General features: G+C 39.2%; 1 long non-coding RNA gene across 2 annotated transcripts in view; it reads right to left on the bottom strand.

Moving 5' to 3' along the window:
• Positions 1 to 18,143, bottom strand: part of LOC139692328 (uncharacterized) — a 202,642-nt gene that overhangs the window by 119,489 nt on the left and 65,010 nt on the right. For both annotated transcript variants that reach the window (XR_011701736.1, XR_011701737.1), the window contains exon 2: positions 4,825 to 5,016. This is a non-coding gene — a long non-coding RNA (uncharacterized lncRNA). The remainder of the gene's footprint in view (positions 1 to 4,824; positions 5,017 to 18,143) is intronic.

Genomic DNA, 18,143 nt, shown 5'->3' with positions numbered 1-18,143 from the left:
AGAGATAGAAGGAATGAACCAAGAACTGTATGGCATAGACTTAGGCCAGCAAGGTTAGACAAAGAAAGAGAACATGACGTAGATGAAGATAGCTTAGGTCCAGGTTTACTCGAGAGAAAGAAAGGGCATTAAGGGAAATGAAATGTAATAAGGCCGTGGGAGTGATAAACTGCAACTTAAAGGTTTAGGAAAATGTTGGAGTAAGAGTTTACGGACTAATTCATAGCATTTATGAGGAAGGAATCTGGCTAGAAGACTTTGCGAGATCAGTGTTAGCTCCTATTCCGGAAAAGATAAAGGCTACATCATGTGAAGACTAAAGAACAATAATTCTGATTTCCCATGCAGCTAAAGTGGTTCTCAGGATTATCAACTAGAGGATAAAAATCAGACCTAATATTACTAAGGAGATGATCAGTTATGGGTCAGGAAGGGGAGACGGACGCGTGACTCTATTGTAGTCATGAGATCAGCAATAGAGAGGAATATACAGAATAGAATCAGAATGTATTTACCTGTTACGTAGAATTCGAAAAGGCGTTTCATGGAGTGAATTGGGACAAACTAATGAGTATATTGCAGAAAATAGGAATAGATTGGAGGGATAGGAGACTACTCCGTAACCTGTACATGCCTCAGCCTGCTGTGGAGGAAGTCCGGATGGGAAGTGTTAGGAAGAGGAGTAAGCCAGGGTTGCCCATTATCACCTGTGCTCTTCAACGCATATGTGAAGGAAATGATTCAAGGCATGGGTACAACTGGAGATAGGAATTAAGTCGGTGGGGGCTTTATAAAATCATTTAGATTTGCTGATTACCAAGCCTTAGTTTGTGAGTAAGGCAAGGGGTTGCAAGCATTGTTCAATGAACTGAAAAGTCAGTGCTATAGATACACGATGAAAATAAATATAAATAAAAGAAAGGTTTTTCGGTTTTCCAGAAATTGAAAGGCTAAGTTGAAAGTTAAAATAGGAGGGCACAATCTAGAGCAGGTAGAACAGTTTACGTTTCTCGGAATTGTTTTGGACCAAAATCGTCAAAAGAGTGAGGACAAAAGGAGAATTTAGTTAGGCAAAGAAGCTTACAATATGAGGAGGGAATTGATGAGAAGGACGCTGAGTAAGGAATTTAAGGAAAGGCTTCTAAAAACTTTAATATGGAGCGCAGTTACGTAAGGTGAGAAAATATGGCAATTGTATCAGGATGGAAGGAGTGTATTGTAGGTTTTTGGAATGTGGGTGTGGTGAAGGATGAAGAAGACTGAGTGAACAGAAACGAAAATGAATTTTGAGGTGCTTGCTATCTATGGCCGAGGACGATAGGGGATTGCTGAGCGAATTCCGCAAAGAGTTATTGAAGACTGTGATAGAGGGGAGAAGGTTAGAAAATCGAGGAAGGGGCAGAAATAGGATAGGGATGTTAAACGGAATGTAGGATGCAAGGAAGTATACGGGGATGGAGGGGGGCGCGTTGTAGAGTAGGATGTTGGCTTTACACACATTATACATAGTGGGACGAAATAATCCGTCGGAAGAGCGTCAGTCTAATGATCGGAGGACCCGGGTTCGATTGCCGGGCAGCATCTCTGGGCGCCCTTATGTCCACTCAAGCTATGTAATTTTTCGGGTATCAGATCTTTCTGGGAAACCATTGCCGGCAAAAAGAAAGGAACTAGCCCCCTACTCGGATGTTTGAATTTCACACTGCATTGGGTTTGGTACTGAATCAACTGTATTATGACCTACGACCTCGTACAACCAAACTGACCTTCGGGTTGATTGCTGTGTTCACACAAATACACATATATATGTATGTGTGCGCGGATACATAATAATGCACACATGTACACATACAAAGGACAAATACACACAAAGAAATCGCAAGATAATGAGAAATACAAAAACAGAAAATGAATGGGTTTACTAAGGACGCAAAGAGAATGACTGGGATGATTTCCTATATTACACAAATTGCAGTCATTTAAAAAGAGAGATAAATTTGAATCCAAATTCTGTGCAGTTAAAATGCTTACATTCATACACGCTTAACTATGTGGATAACTGAAATGTGCGATAGTGTCCAGAAAGGTTCTTAAATCGAGCTCCCACTAATGTGTGAGAGAAAAAAGCATTTATTTTTACTTCTGGAACCTATTTACGGGGTCTACGGTTTTTAATCACGCTCTTGCTAGGTAATCGTTTCCACGCCCAATAGATTTCGAGCAAGAGTTCTTTATGCTTAATCTACCAAAAGAAAACGTAGGAAATGAAACGCCAGATTTACAAAAGAAGGAGGTTTTGCCAGAGGCAACGGTGGACTGGCATGCATCTTAACACTTCTTAACGCAAATAATTCGGTGTATATTGTCACAAGTTTTAATAAAAACGTACATTAATTATTCATGCATAAATTAAGGATGTTAAAATAAAATTTTTTAGCTAGCATAAGTCATGTTTTCTAAAGATTAATTCACAATTTACATGCATACACTAAAAATCCAATTTCTAATTGTCAAAGTGAAACTAGGGAGGTTGGCATATATTAAAGGAGATTAAATATAATACCCCGTGGACCTGGTACGTACTATTATGCAAAATTAACTGAAACAATTTATAGGAATTTGCAATAAAAGGCACTCTCCAATATTTGTTAATGTATTAAGGCTTAATTTGATAGGTTTTGTTTTGCTAAATTCATCCGGAATGTGTACACCCACACCGATACATTGTGGTATAATCCGTATGAACGCGGAGAACAAAAGAATAAAAAAATTCGTTGTACAACGTTCATGGCGATTTAAATTTTCTTGATTTTCATGACCCAAATTCTCAACTCCTACTACAAAATTTAAACCAATGTACATTAACTAATGAAGCCGCACAAGTAATTTCAATGATCTCAATGTTTTCATGGTAAAATATAAATCTACATTTTATTTTGGTAAAGGGAATTATCTAAAACCTATTTTCCTTGGAATGCATTTTTTAGTAGTACAGTTCGTACTCGTAGTTACAGTTATATAATGACTAATGCATGAAATCAAACAATATTCACATTTTATTGGAACGGGTCTTCTTAAAGGAAATAAAATCTTTATTTCACAACGTAATCATGTTTAAACTCTTCCTGGGGATTTCTAAAATTGTCAATATACCGAAAGAAATATTCTCACTTGGCTGAAATAGATATGCATACAAAGAAGGTTCCACCATTCTCAGATTAGTAATAAATTGACTTTTTATACCGTGAAATTTCTTTTTTTGTTTCATCTGTTTCCTGAAAAAATTCTGCTAGCCCATAAATCTCTGAAAAAATTAGCAGGATGTATTTCTGTCAAGGGTGAACTATATACTTGTCTAATTAATTATTTTTATCACAATGTAAATTCCACTTCAGTAGTTATATTAATAACTATATAATAAGGTAAAGTCAGAGTTTAATACACATTATTTAATAAATTTGAATACTTAACAGTAACTAAAGTAACTACGAACTGCAACTGGCATGTTACAATGCAATACAGGGAGCGAAATAATTTTTCCGATCAATGATGCATTGCTGAAGGCAAATTGAGACTAGACTTTTTATTATTACACCGACATAATTTCTTTCACTTTAATTCGGATGCCTTTGCAGGAGAGTTTCATTATTTTTCGGTCATATTTAAATGTTTCAATCTGGAAAATGGACCAGAACGGTTAAAGGACCAGAAGGGGCATTTTGTTTGGGGGAAATTTTGATAAAATAAATTCACTCTATAAAAGTTTAGTCGTTAAATTTAAAAAAAAAATGCCTAGCAATGCTTTGTAAATTTGTACAAGGCATGAAAAAACCTAAAATCATCCATTTTATCCAAATTGATTCCATTTAAAGAGAATTTACTGCGCTTCCATCGCGGCTAAGGAGCTAAGGAATCACCGAAAATGAATAAGATACGACACTCCTGGTGAGTTTAAGTAGACCCTTTCCGTGGAACCTTTAATAACTAATCACTATAGTCAACTATTCACGTGTGAGATGAACATCAATTATTATCGTCCGACTTTTATGCTGACAATCCAAGGGTCGCGACATAACACCCTAAACGGATAAGCTCTTTAAAGCAGTAGTAGCAAGGAACGCGATACAAACCGATCTATTTTCCTCCGGAAGAAGAAGATCAAAATGCGTAGGGCCAAGAAAAAGAGAGAGAGAAAAGAGGATAAGTGATACCTTTGCTGATACCTGCATGCCTTGGTTGAGCCCGGCTCCGCTCCCGGATGTATCATTTTTAAAGACGTTCAGTTCTTCAGATTGGTATGCATAATGCTCACGGGGACGACGGGGGTGCGATAAATATTAACGCCAACCACCGCGACACATCGTCCATATTTTTGGGGAGCGGTTTGGGTGTTTGGGAAAAGTAAAACGGAAGAGTAATGCCCCCGAAAGGCGCCATCTTTTCTCGTTGTGGGACGTCTATTACACCAGTCTTTACGGGACGCCATCTCAATTGAGGGAAATGGCCGAGCTGGTTGCCTGAATAAAAATTCTAGAGGTGAAGGGTGGATATGCGTTGTAGAGATCAACCAAGCAATAAAAGTACATTCAAGTTCAACGCCTAGCTAATGGAAAAATTCTGGCGTAGTATGATACATTAACTATGTCGCTCCGGGAACGAGTCAAAATCATTTACGAAAGTACACGGGATACCACGGGGAAATACAAGGGATTCCACTCCTTAATATTCAACTGTTCACAGTCAAACCATTGAAATGAAACATTGCACACAATGGAATACAGGTAACCTAAACAGTGATTTAAAATAAAATTAAGAATAACTTACTTTTCAAGGTTCACTGTGGGACACCGTTTCGGATGAAATGCTTCTTTCGGGACGAATGTGTACCGTTGTGTGCAGATGGTCCCCCCTCGTAGAATCTCCTCCCAAAGAACACAACACCAGCGGAAAGACACTTTCCCCACTCAGTGATAGACAAAATCGTTGTCACAACGATTTTTGTGAGCAGCTATACACCTATGAAAGATAAAGAAAAAAATTAAATTTTGGCAAGGGAAACAATTTTATTTGCCAGCTTAATTGTAAGCACTTTGCGGCTTATGTAACAAAAACATTACCGATGGTGAGTTACATTTAATATTTCATTGAACGACCCGGTTTTTAATACATAGTATCACCTTCAGGTACATTTTCAAGCATTTCCTTTAAATATATACATATTGGTGTTGAGGACGAAGGTAAAAAGAATATTCAGAGCTGAAGTGCAACTCTCATTATGATTTTTGAATTTATAGGGAAGAATTAACATTTATTTCCAATGATTTTCCATATTCATCCATTTCGAAAAATAATTAGACAAATCCGTATATCAGCCGTCAAAATATCTGCGACAATTTTGCTCAAAAGCAATGAGTTAAACTTTTATTTAGGAACATAAAACTGGTGTAGGATCATACGATGCCCATGGTGATATAGTAATCAACATCAGCAACCAAAGACAAACATAATGTAGGAACATAACAACAATGCCCCGCGAGGACATGGGTTTTCGAAACCTTAAGCAACGGCGTCCAGTGGGTTTATATAGGAAGCATTACGTTCAACTATTTAAGGAGAGGTGGAGAGTAAGGGGACAGAGAGTTTGGGCAATATTAAAAAAATAGTTCAATTTCTAATTTCCATATAACTTAATATTCCAAATGAAATGAAATGCATAGGTTAAGTACCCGAATGTTTCCCATGGAAATGAAACGATTTCTTTGAGAGGAAAAGAGCTGGGGGTAATAGCTCGTTAACACGGCAAAAAAGGGTCATCGCGTGACGCCGACGGTGCAAACTAAAGGAGAGCACTACATGAACTCTAAATCGATTTGCAATGCACCGTCTGTGCTCATGACAACGGATTCGGGGTGGGAGAAGAAAATAAAGCCGAGGCTTGTACCGCCCGTGCAGCCCAGGCCAAGTCTGCGCGACATTGGGGCCAAGCAAACCTCACTGAGGCAATTAATAAAAAAATCATCCACGGTGTTTTGACTGCAATTAAAATACTTGTTTACCCATTTACGGAAAATGATAATGATGAAACAGATGTAAATCTGTATTAATACAACTAGATTTTTAAAAAGTCTTTCTCGCCGTCGCGTTGTAGTGCATTTGTCTCCGATTAATCTTGAAGAGATTAACGAAGATTCTTTGGTTTCCAATATTATTTTCTGGAAAAGTAAGCAATTACCGATAGTTTATTTAGGGAAATGCGAAACGTAATTAAAATGTAAAAATTAAAACGTAGAAACGAGTTTTATCCGATAAGCTATTGGTCTAATAGGAAATACATATTATTTAAAGCATTGGTGTTTAAAACATTTTCACGGTGTATAAGGTGGTATTCTTGGCTGTGGATTCGCACTATCAGGTGAACTGGTACTCGTAGATTGGCAAATCAATAGTCATCACACTTGTCATAGAAAACACGTCATATGTCTAATAAGTTTGTTTTATTTTGATTTAATATAGAACTTTTATTTAAGAAGTTATAACTTTGACTAATTACTAATACTAGTAAGGACAAACAATGTACGCGTTACGTTTACAAAGCACTTTTCAGAGTATAAACTGAAAGTTTTGCAGTTCGTGGAGGAGAACTTATTTTTTAACTAAACGTTTGACTGTTCGTGTGGCGCGGTGAAGGGTCCAGATAATATTTAAGCATCCAAATTACCTGATAAATAATAAGCTTACGAAGGTATTTCATCCAAGAATCACTAAATAGACCTACTTCCGTTTTTACTCGAAATTAACGCCACCTAATTAAAATATGTAGTAAAAACATACTTGGTTTCCAATATCAATTACTGGAAAAGTAAACAATTACCTATATCTGACATTTAATGTAATTAATTTCTATGTACAAAAAAACGGTACCATTTGATCGATTTCATGAATCAAGTCTATTCATAAAACAATTTGCATATTTAATGATTTTTAACAGGCACTATAACAAATTTATTTCCACATGAAATAATATCGCAAAGCAATTGGAGTAACGGCTTTAATTCCGATATTTTTTTAGTTTTGATTAGTTATACTCCATGGTTGATAGGATATTAGCTAATTTTTTCGTGCATTACAAGTTCATATTTCCAATTTCTAAAAAAACGGAGCATGCAAATAATGCAGAAGCTTTCTGACTTTGACTTTAAGCGTGCAGCTTTTTGGTTTACACATTTATTTTATTACATGTATTTCCACATTATGCGAGCACTGAAGCATAATTTAACTAAACATATTTTAACGACCAGGACCATTTTAATATTTATTTAGTAATATATACCCCGAAAGCCACCACCAGGGCGCGTGGCAGGGGGTGAATACACACCAGAATAATTTTACCCGAACATGACCCAACCGCGGTCGAACAATGTTATTATGATCCCTATCGTTCGTGGAAAAAATGACATCTTAAATCTATCTGTTCTACACTTAATCTCTCTAATTGTATTAGCATGATCTCTCCTACCGTAGTACGATGGGGGCAAAAATTACATTCACTGATAGATTAAAAACATTGTGGATTGAAGACTTCTGATCTTTATGAAGCAAAAATGTCACATACATTCGATGTCACATACAATTTTTCTAATAGAGATTGTACCGGTTGCATCACGAATTTAAAAACGCACTTTCATTGAAACTATGAACTAATAACAATAATAACCAATGGGTGTCTGCCAGATTTTACAGTCACTACCTAGCCAAATAGAAGAGCGAATATTACAACAAAATAAAAACTTCTTAACTTGATATAGAATGTACTTGACACAATTTGGTGCTTTATTTTTAAAGCGGGATCGTCACGAGAAAGAGAGAGGAAAGAAAATAAACAAGATTGATATGACTACGACAACGTGCCTCCACAGTCCCAAAAGTAACTTCCACCTTTTACGGATGCGGCTGAAGAACTTTCCTCTTCCGTTACATGAAATAAATAGACTACGATTCCCTCATTCCCTGACCCGTTCGTTGCGAATTTCCATCTAGCGAATGTCAGAGTTGAAGAAAAGTTTCAGGTAATGGATTGGGAAGAACAGGGGGTGAGGGATGACGACAGGGAGGGCGACAACAGACTGATGCGCGAGTGTCAAGGTGGAGGGAAGAGTTATTGCAGTCCAACGCAAGACAAAGACAAACATGGCGGAAATCACACGGTGAGGGCATTCGAAATCGGCTCCGCGATGCATTCCATCGTAAAGGGAGGACACTCTTTGCCGCAGTACGTGAGACAACAACACAATTTGGGATTCCGGAGCTTCGTTCCGGACGCCTTTGTATTTTACGAGTTCAGTTCTCACATTTACCTTTCAAAACAGCAGGAAAAGCCAAGGTTTGAGAGTTGTCATTAAAATACAAGCCGGAAAACTCACGGAAAACTATCTACGGCGAGCTCGGGAATATCATTCCGGGGTGAGAGGTATAAATTCAGAATATTCGTAATCACGTGAAAGCTGGCTGTGCCAACGTTGAAGAGTTTATCAACCATGACACGTATTCGGAATAGTAAAATCATGAACAAATGATACACACTTCTGAATCAGTTACAAAAGGTATATGGCGAAAGAAAGACAAAAGGGTAAAATTATTAACATGTTAATTACAAGATAAATTAGTTAGTACTCTTTCACATAATAATTACACAGAATGAATTCGTTCACAGCTTAATAATTCGAACGCGAGAACGGAACAAATGTAAATTTCTACGAATAACAGCATCACAGAAATAACGGGATCACTACGGCATGACTGCAACACTCACGAGAGATAATTAATATCAACTCGGCATTTCAAAATTATGGTCCTCTTTCTTCCAGTCTCTGTACATTTATTTTCTGTGGCGTCAATTACATAGGTGTGCATTCCGCCTTTTTGTGACCAGTGAATCAAAAGAAATGCCGTTAAAAATATTCCAAACCACCACTTGCAGTGACAAGAATCAACCCTGCATGCATAAAATAGAATTTACTGGGAAAATCAACGAGGTTGGAAGATAAAATTCATACACAGGTTATCGCTTCTAAAAACAAATAAAATGAAAATTTCATTTTTAAATTATCCCAACCAGTGGCTATTGAAAATTCATCATTACTTTATCTGGCAACTCATATCGTAAACATGAAAAAAATAAAACTCATTTCAAAGACATGCAAAGCAATTATGCATTTTCCATGTTTCATTTTCAATGAGTTCAATTGACGAAAATACGACAATGAGAAAAATTAAAAAAAAAACATAGAGCAAAGAGAGAGGGGAGGCAACGGCTCATCAAATTGCAACAAGTTTTACTGATAGGGCTCAGCTTCCGACTGTACTTCTCCATGGAAACGAAAAATGAACTATCACAAGAAAAAGGTTTTCATCTGTACAGTGGTCATTCTCATCCGTTTTATAAAAGAGATAGCACAAGCAGTAAGGCACACAACCTAAGATAAAAGAAAGAAGAACTAAATACGGGTGTCAACCAACGTAAAAGGTAGTTTCTCACGATGAAAGAAGACAATTTGCTTTTCTACATAGATTCTATGTGGAAAAGCAAAGTATCCTCTTTCATTACGAAGGATTTTCATCATGTTACCCCTGAAACTGTTATATATGTTCTCACTTAAAAGGACTAAGGGGAGTGGATTGATCTTGGTAAGAACACTTTCATTTTCGGTAGGAGAAAGTCCACAACTAATTAAATTTTGGGAACATTGCTACCAACACGGAAATGACCCGTGAAATGACATACCACACCCACCTACACGGGGAAAAATGTTGCTCAAATTGCTTCATGAAGAATATTTTCCCACTATTTACCTCTCCAGCCAGCTCTTCCTCGGGCTACCTCTGTACACTACTTCAGGTTATTTCTAGATGTATATAGTATGTTGAATGATCAGCATGCATAAAGAAAACAAACCTTCTACCGACATGCTGAAATGATGAATTAATAAAGATGAGGCTCCCCTTTAAACTCTTGAGTTCCATAAAGTGGAATGAAGACATGACAGCTCACCCGTCAGCGACCACTTCTTTGACTTCTCGAGGGTGGGTGGGTACGATATGTTTCATAATACCGCACATTCGGGAGAAAAGCACGAGCTACCAGTGACCAACTTTCAGTTCCATTGTCGCTACAAAACATACCTTAGTTTCGATAAAACAGAAAAATATTTTTTTTCCTGTTTGAGTTCCAGAATCAATAAAACTAAATAGTCGAGAAAGCCACTAAATTCCATTTACCTACAGAATGCATGACACATAAATGACAAGAATTTGAAGGAAGTCACCCTTTGCGTCATGATTACATGTAACGCATTCCTTAAAAGAAATATCAAACACTTGCTCGATTCTGATATCAATGGAGTAGTTCTAACCCCGTACTACACCGGTAGATTGGCAGCCTGTAGCCTGGCAGTTGCTCTGATCGGAATTAGAATAGTGATTAGGAAAATATCATTCAACCAATAGAAGGAATCGTAGTAACAGTATTTAGGGGAGGCGGCCGACAGCTAAGGTCATTTGCGCCATTAAGGATGGACAGGAAAGGATGAAGGGTGGAGAGAAACCCGGCGTCGGCATTACCCTACTCTTAACGAAAGTCGCCAAGGGGTCCGCAGCTTAACGTCCCATCCAACGGACGGCGTACTCACTCAAAGTGCCCTCCATTAAGCACCTCAAGGAGGGATCGGGAAACCACTGAAAATATCCGCCGATGCCGGGATTCGAACCCGGGTAGGCAGTGCGATAGCCACCACACCATCCCGACCCCCAAAAGAAATCGTTTTTCCCAGATTTAACCCACCGACAAAACAGAATAAAAATATTGGACCGTTACATTTCTCGTAAAGTAAATCGATGACATACGCCTATGATTGATTTCTATGGTTAAATAAGGAATACCCCAACTATGAAGAAAAAAAACTAACATATTTTTTCTAAGAATCCTGGTCATTGGCAAGAGTACAAAAGAGAAAATAAGAAAGTAGATCGGGATAATGGAGACGGGAGCTGCAAGCACGGTAAACGGGGAGATTTCGGGATCGTATGGTAACTGCTCTCCCTCAACAAGGGCTGCGACTAGTTGGCGTGGTGGACCGAAGTAGGCGGCGAATTCCCTCGAGTGGGGGAGCCTGTGAATTGCTGCGAGGGGACTTACACACTTCGGGGGAAGAAGAGAGTAGGACGAGAGAAAGAAAATAAGGAGGGAACAGCCGATCGAGTATGGGGAAAAAGGACAAAGGGTGGGGAGCTTGGAAGGGTAGAATGGAATAAGATTTGGGGTGAAGGCAGGAGCTTATGGCACAATCCATACGCCACTGTTGGAGAGGAGGTCGCGGAGAACGAAGAGGGGACAGGAAGAAGACGGTCCTTCCCTTCTTGGGGGAGAGCACTTAGTGGTGGGATCGATATCTTGAAATCTGGAGGAAAATTCATACATTCGTAGAAAAAGTACATCGTGATACCAGCCTAAGCCAACTATCTAGCTGAGTTCCTCCTTTACACAAAAGCCAAGGAAGTTATTCATCTCGTTAGATGCCGCAATTTCCTCCTAGTTCTCAATGCCACATAAATACTTCTTATTTTTGCAAATGTTAAGTAATGCTTAGTAATATTGGTAGATTTATTCCCTGAGATTACATTGATATATGAGATCTATTCGCTTAAGATTGATTATAATTGTTTTCCCAAACATACCTTTACTCAGCTTCCAAATTTGGATGGCCCTGATCAAAATAGTAGGAATTGGATGTAATGCACTTCCAGTATCCTTTTTTCGTCGTCGGAGATATGCAGAGAGCCATTTTTTATAGGTCCTTCCCAATCGCGTCTCCAACTTTACACACTGCTTGGGATGATGAAAAACACTTTCCACGAATGAATTTAATCACATTGGGAAACAGGAAAAGGGCCTGAACCATAGGGAGAATAAGGACTTGAATTGATTTCCACGAGTTCAACGAGTTTCCACGTTGAGCAACGAATTCAGTAACGATATTTGCTATCAGCAGTCGTGCAGTATCGCGGCGCAGCATCAGGTCCCGTTACTTAGAAATGTAGCTTTTCACGATTGATATCGCCGTGGAGAATTTTCCGTGCGTCTCCATAGTATTCTCCATTTACAACTCAGTGTGACGGTACCACATGGTAATACACCATTACCTGAATATCGAAAAATGTTATGACCATAACTATCCTAGCAGAACCGAGGATTGAGCATCTTTGGGTATTGATTGCCGTTCGTTTCCACAGACAATTTTGTTGTTTGCTCCCAGGATCAAAATGATGTAGCCACGTTTCATCTTCTATAACAGCCTTCGAAAGAAGTCCGCACGAAATTGTCCAATTATTCGGTTATGAGCAGTCTAAGGAGCCAACGCGCATGAACACGTCTCCTGAGAAATTTCTCTGCTAGCAACGGGTGCTTAGCACAGAATGAAAATTTTCTACATTTCCGGTAGCTAACTAAACGTTATGCGAAGATCTTCTCTCACAATGGAAACAGCAGTTTAATTTTTACATCCATAAGAATGTGTCACTGCAGCTCAGGGTCAACCGTCCTTAAATAAAAATCGACTGTTTAAACATTTTATACCATAGTCTAGCTAAGCATCGAGAAGAATAGATTCTACTTTTAGGATTATATAAACATACGAAGGAAAAATTTCAAAGCATCGTTGCTTGTTACTTCAATCGTCACCGTATTAAGCAATACTTTTCTACTTACAACGGCAGCCGCTAATGCAATACTGGTGTCAAGTCAACTACAATGAGCACGTAGGAGACACATTAAGTTATAAATACATCGTGAACATCCATTTTACCCCTTCATACAAGTATTAAATGTAAATTACTTATTAGAATCAAATAGAATAATTTAGGTCCTAGGCAGGGGTTCACGGCAACATCATTAGGAGGATACCGATCATCGAATTACAGTGATTCATTTGGCGATTTGTAATACTGAGTATTATAGAAATATTATGACGTCAGTTATTATAAATATTCCATCGGAGCAAAGCTGCTCCGCATGATGGTGAGGTCACTTAAACGCAAACTACCACCTGGTGCAACTTTGGTCAAGAATAGCGACCGTTAGTGAGCGATTGGACAGGAGGTAAAAGACATAACGGACGAGGAGCATGGAGCATTTGAATTAATGAGGCAGACAGACAGTGGGATCCATTCCAAGTCAAAGGAAGAAAAGACACGCTACCCCCTGGGAAGCTCACCATAGTGGAAATAGTGGGCGAAGGATCAATAGGAACAGGAAGGCTCCGATTGTTCGGAGGACGGAAGGAAGAATGCAATTGAGTGACTCGCTGGGAGGGAGATGGCATGAAGAATAAAAGGCGGCAGAGACAAACCTTAAGTTCATACGTACAAGCGGGAAAAGACACGTCAAGTGGAACGGAATCTACAACCTCATTTTACTTAAAATTTAACTCCTGCCAATATGTAAAGGTAACCTAAAAATCTCGCTACCTATAGAATGTTTTGACACGTTGTAAAGGAATCGCAGACTTAACTTTTACTCGAAATTTAGAAGACGAATCGATTCTATTCACACAGGATTATATGTATCAGCTGCCATCCCCGTGCATGCCAGAATGGCATTCAATTTATTTTCTCAGAACGCAGATGTGTTTCACATCGCCAATTTAAACTTTGATCAAGCAACTTGAAGTCATTGAAGTCTTTTCCTTTCATGTTCCGGGCCCACTGTGTTCCTGCCACAGCTTTTTTTTCATAACAATTAGGATTCACGGGAAATGACGTCTAAGTCGTTTCACGTTTCTAATAACAACATTACTCTCTTCACTTGACATTGTTGGACGATTACATACTCTATTAGCTAGTAATACTATTTACACGTACATTCATCTATATGCTCAGGAAAATTTATGTTTTTCATCCCATTAGTAACAAAAGTTAATCTCCTACAACCGGCGCAGAGCAGTAAAATGTCAATCTCATCAGTTGCATGAGGATGCAAGAGGTTGGTTTCCCTTGTGCTCCCCCACAAAATGAGCAAATCTCTTGAATTAATAATCTAAGACGAATCTAGGAGATATTGAGAATCAAAATTCAAAAGATGCGAATTATCATGATTATTTTGCTTTTATTTGAATTGGAGCATGAGGAACAAAATTTTTATGGCCCACCCATCATCTGAATACTTAAGGGTCAAAAAGTAAAAACAGGATCACCCCTTTTACGAGCAATATCATTTCTAAATTTCGCAAAGTTTCTCAGCATAGTAAAAGCATGGAATTTCATTTACTTTACATAACCAAAACGTAACAATCCTCTTAGCGAGTTTCTTGTATCCTCCAAAATGTTTTCCGAAGCTGATACCACGCTTAATCGATTCCTCACAACAGCAAGTGGTAGACACACCTCACTCACTTTAACAAATTATAAATATACTATTAACGAGAATTTCTGGTTTTCTTAACTTTGAATATTTTTTTCTACTAACATGTAATTTCACCTTATTTGACTGAATCTAACGATAACACGGAACTTTTTCCTTGCACGTGTTTTCAAACCGAAAAGACAAGAAAACTCGAAAAGAAAAATCTTGCGAAAGGTAAACGTACAACACACAGAACAGAATGCATTTGACATGAAATTGACCGAAAGTAACAGAGATTCGGATTATGTATTTAACGTATTCTCATTCATATGAATTATTCAGTAGTTTTGACCCAAAGTTGAAATTTTCACGGGTGAAACCAAACTTCATGAAATTCTCATTCCAAAAAAAAAGGTTTTATAAATAAATAGTCACTCCGTATTAGATACATACATGCAACAACAAATTACTGCTCTTCTTTCTCCTGAGTTCACCTCATAAATAAATTTTCCCGAATATGAGACAGCTCAATTAATATTTCATCCCAAAAAGTGTAAACGCAAACGTTTCATGAAAATTCATACAGCATTTACGATAAAAATATCAAATACATACAATTTTTGCTCGCATCACGAAGTAAGGCGAAAGGAATTGATTGAATAAAGCCAGGTTGAAGAGACGATTTTTAACGGTGTCACCCATTTTTTTAATTTTCAAAATTGTGATATCTAACAAAAGAAAAGTTCAAGACAAATGAACCTTAATAATAACAATAATAATCATTCAACAAAGCCGTGTGATATTTTGGGTACGATATCTTCCTGGAAAACCACAGGCAGAACTAGGAAAAGAACTGGCCTCCAAACCTTAGTGAAAACTTGAAATAAAAACCCCAAATGACCCATGTATTGAGGATTACGTAAATCTTTTACAGCTGAGAGGCAAAAAACCAAGGGAGTATGAAAAAAATAGTTATTAAAAAAGGTGAAGAGGACAGTGAGTAAGAGGTAGGTAGGACCAGTACTGATTGATTTCCCTTTCAAGATATCATATGATACTTTTGTCAGTATCCTTGATAGCTACGTCACTTTTACAGCAAACGTCATATTCAATTAATATTAATTAGTGCACTTAATGGACCCTTTTCACTATATCAACATCTATACACCACCCCGCAATCCATCGCAAAGACATGTGACAGGCAGGGGGTGTCAGGTCAACAGGCCATTGTGCTTTAACTCTATTTCTTCCACAAGCACACAGCGCTCCACAAGCCACCGGAAGGGCACGTGGACCGTGACTAAACCCACCATCCATGCAAAATTTGGTTTCTTTGCAATAGATTTAATCTTCATCTTCTAAGCACAACGTGGACATCTAGTGCATTCGCAGGCGCAAGTATTATTTGCTTGAATACGTATTTAGGTGTGTGTACGTTCAAATAAGTTTTAATGAACATACACTTCTGTGTTGGCGTGTATGAGCGTGTTCACTGTTTGTTTTGCATGTAGTTGCACTTCATTTTACGGGTGGTGTCCTAACACCCCCCGCTAAATATCATTGCGGCATCTTGCGGGATATTGTGTAGATGTACAGGGTTCGTCCGGAAAATAAGTGTACTGAGCTCAGGAAAAAAAATGTATTACACTTTTACATATCTAAAGCTAATATTCCTCAAAATAGGACCCTTGTGAGTCGATACACTTGTTCCAGCGGCGTTCCCATTCCTGGAACGCTCCCGCGAAGGCATCATCGGGAACCTCTCGAAGACACGTCGTCACGGCCTCTTTGACGGCGTCCAAAGTCCCGTATCGCGTTCCTTTCAAACTCCTCTTTATCTTCGGGAACAGAAAGAAGTCCGGTGGTGCCAAGTCCGGGCTGTAGGGCGGGTGCGGCAGCGTTGCCACGCCGTGCTTGGCCAAGAAGTCCGACACGACAAGCGCGGTGTGAGACGGCGCATTGTCGTGATGCAGCCGCCAGATGTTTTTGATCGCTGGCCGGACGCGGGCGACTCGTTTTCGAAGCCTGTCGAGCACTTGGACGTAAAATGCAGCATTTACAGTTTGTAGTTCAGGTACAAATTCGTAGTGGACGACTCCCCTTTTGTCAAAAATGACAATGAGCATCGCCTTGATCCGAGATTTGCTCATGCGAGCTTTCTTTTGACGGGCTGATGATGGGGTGTGCCACTCCGCACTTTGTCTCTTCGACTCCGGGTCGTACTCAAAGATCCACGTCTCGTCACCCGAAACAACGTTCTCTAAAAAATGTGGATCATTTTTGCAGTGATCCGCAAGTTGTGTCGCGATTTCCAAACGATTGAGTCTTTGATCATCACTGAGCACTTTCGGCACCAACTTTGCACAAATTTTTCGCATCTGTAATTTCTCCCTAATAATCTCGTGCACTATTGCACGTTTTGGCACATTACACTGCTATGCTATCATCCGAACACTAAGACGACGATCAGAGTTCAGTATATCGCGAACTTTTCGCACATTTTCGTCGGTGAGTGTCGTTGATGGGCGTCCAGGCCGTGGTTCGTCGTCGACCTCTTCTCTGCCCTCCACGAACATCTTGTGCCACCGAAAGATCATGTTTCTGGACATGGCTGACTCCCCGTAAGCCTGGTTAATCATACCGACAGTTTCGGTAGACGATTTCCCAAGCTTTACCGCAAATTCGATGGAATAACGCTGCTCCAAAAACTTCGGCATCGCGTTCCGTGACGTGGGTCGAGCGTGGAGGTTCGCGTTAACAGAGCTCCTCACTACACCACAGCTCAGAGCCGACTGCCTTTTTCAGCGTCGCTTGCCAACATACCCCCCTCCAATCGCAGCCCGTCAGAGCGGTGCTGGGCGCGCCTGGAGCGGCGGGAAAAAATCAGTACACTTATTTTCCGGACGAACCCTGTATATCACCTGAATGTCTCAGGATGATTTCTATTACCGAGGGTGCACAGTGACGCCAGATGAGAGGAATTGTCATTTGAGTTTCATGAACGGACGAACCCACTAGGTGATCGATTAAGTGCTATGCTCTCCGGATATGGAAAACAGCCGACAATGGAAGTAGTGATGTATTTTTAAATTTCTTGCGATGGCGGAAAAAATAATTTTGACGAACAATAAAAAATCACACTCGCTTCAGCACTTTAGGGATACTGACGTACGTGAGAGTGACGACCTTTACGGGGGTGAGAACGGTCGCTAGGAGAGAAGGAATGAATATGTTGGCTGTGGCAAGGACTCAGATGAACTTTCTGGCGCAAATGGCGGAGGGCCCAACATTGGTGGGAGGGAGGGGAGATTGGGGAGGAATGAACGGGAAAAAACGTGCTTCCAAGCTTCTATTGTATTTCGAAATTCATCAGAAATCCTGTGGGCCGTTGAAAGCGGAATGTCTCGCTCGCGATGAAAATCGGAAATGGACAACGCAAATTGAAAGTCAATTTCTGAACGCGGGCGACGGTTGGCGGGAAACAAAAATATGCAGCACTGGAAACTGAAAACAGTCTAGCGAAGGAATTTTAAGCGACTATTTTATCGTTTTTCAACTGAAAATTAAAACTTTGACGGCATTCAATGTGCTATAACACAGATGACAGCTTTCGGTCCTATGCAACACTAAAAGGAGCTCTTGTAAACATGAAAAACTATTTAAACTACATATCAGAACTATATAAATAACAGTAACCAATCACTACATACATATAATTTGAAGAAAGAAGATGTAACTCCTTTAGAGTCGA

This window comes from Hetaerina americana, unplaced genomic scaffold (assembly GCF_022747635.1).
Source record: "Hetaerina americana unplaced genomic scaffold, ioHetAmer1.1.p SCAF_1, whole genome shotgun sequence".
In the NCBI taxonomy this organism is placed as follows: Eukaryota; Metazoa; Arthropoda; class Insecta; order Odonata; family Calopterygidae; genus Hetaerina; species Hetaerina americana.
The sequence above is the reverse complement of the archived record's forward strand: the minus strand, read 5'-3'. Positions and strand labels throughout refer to the sequence as shown.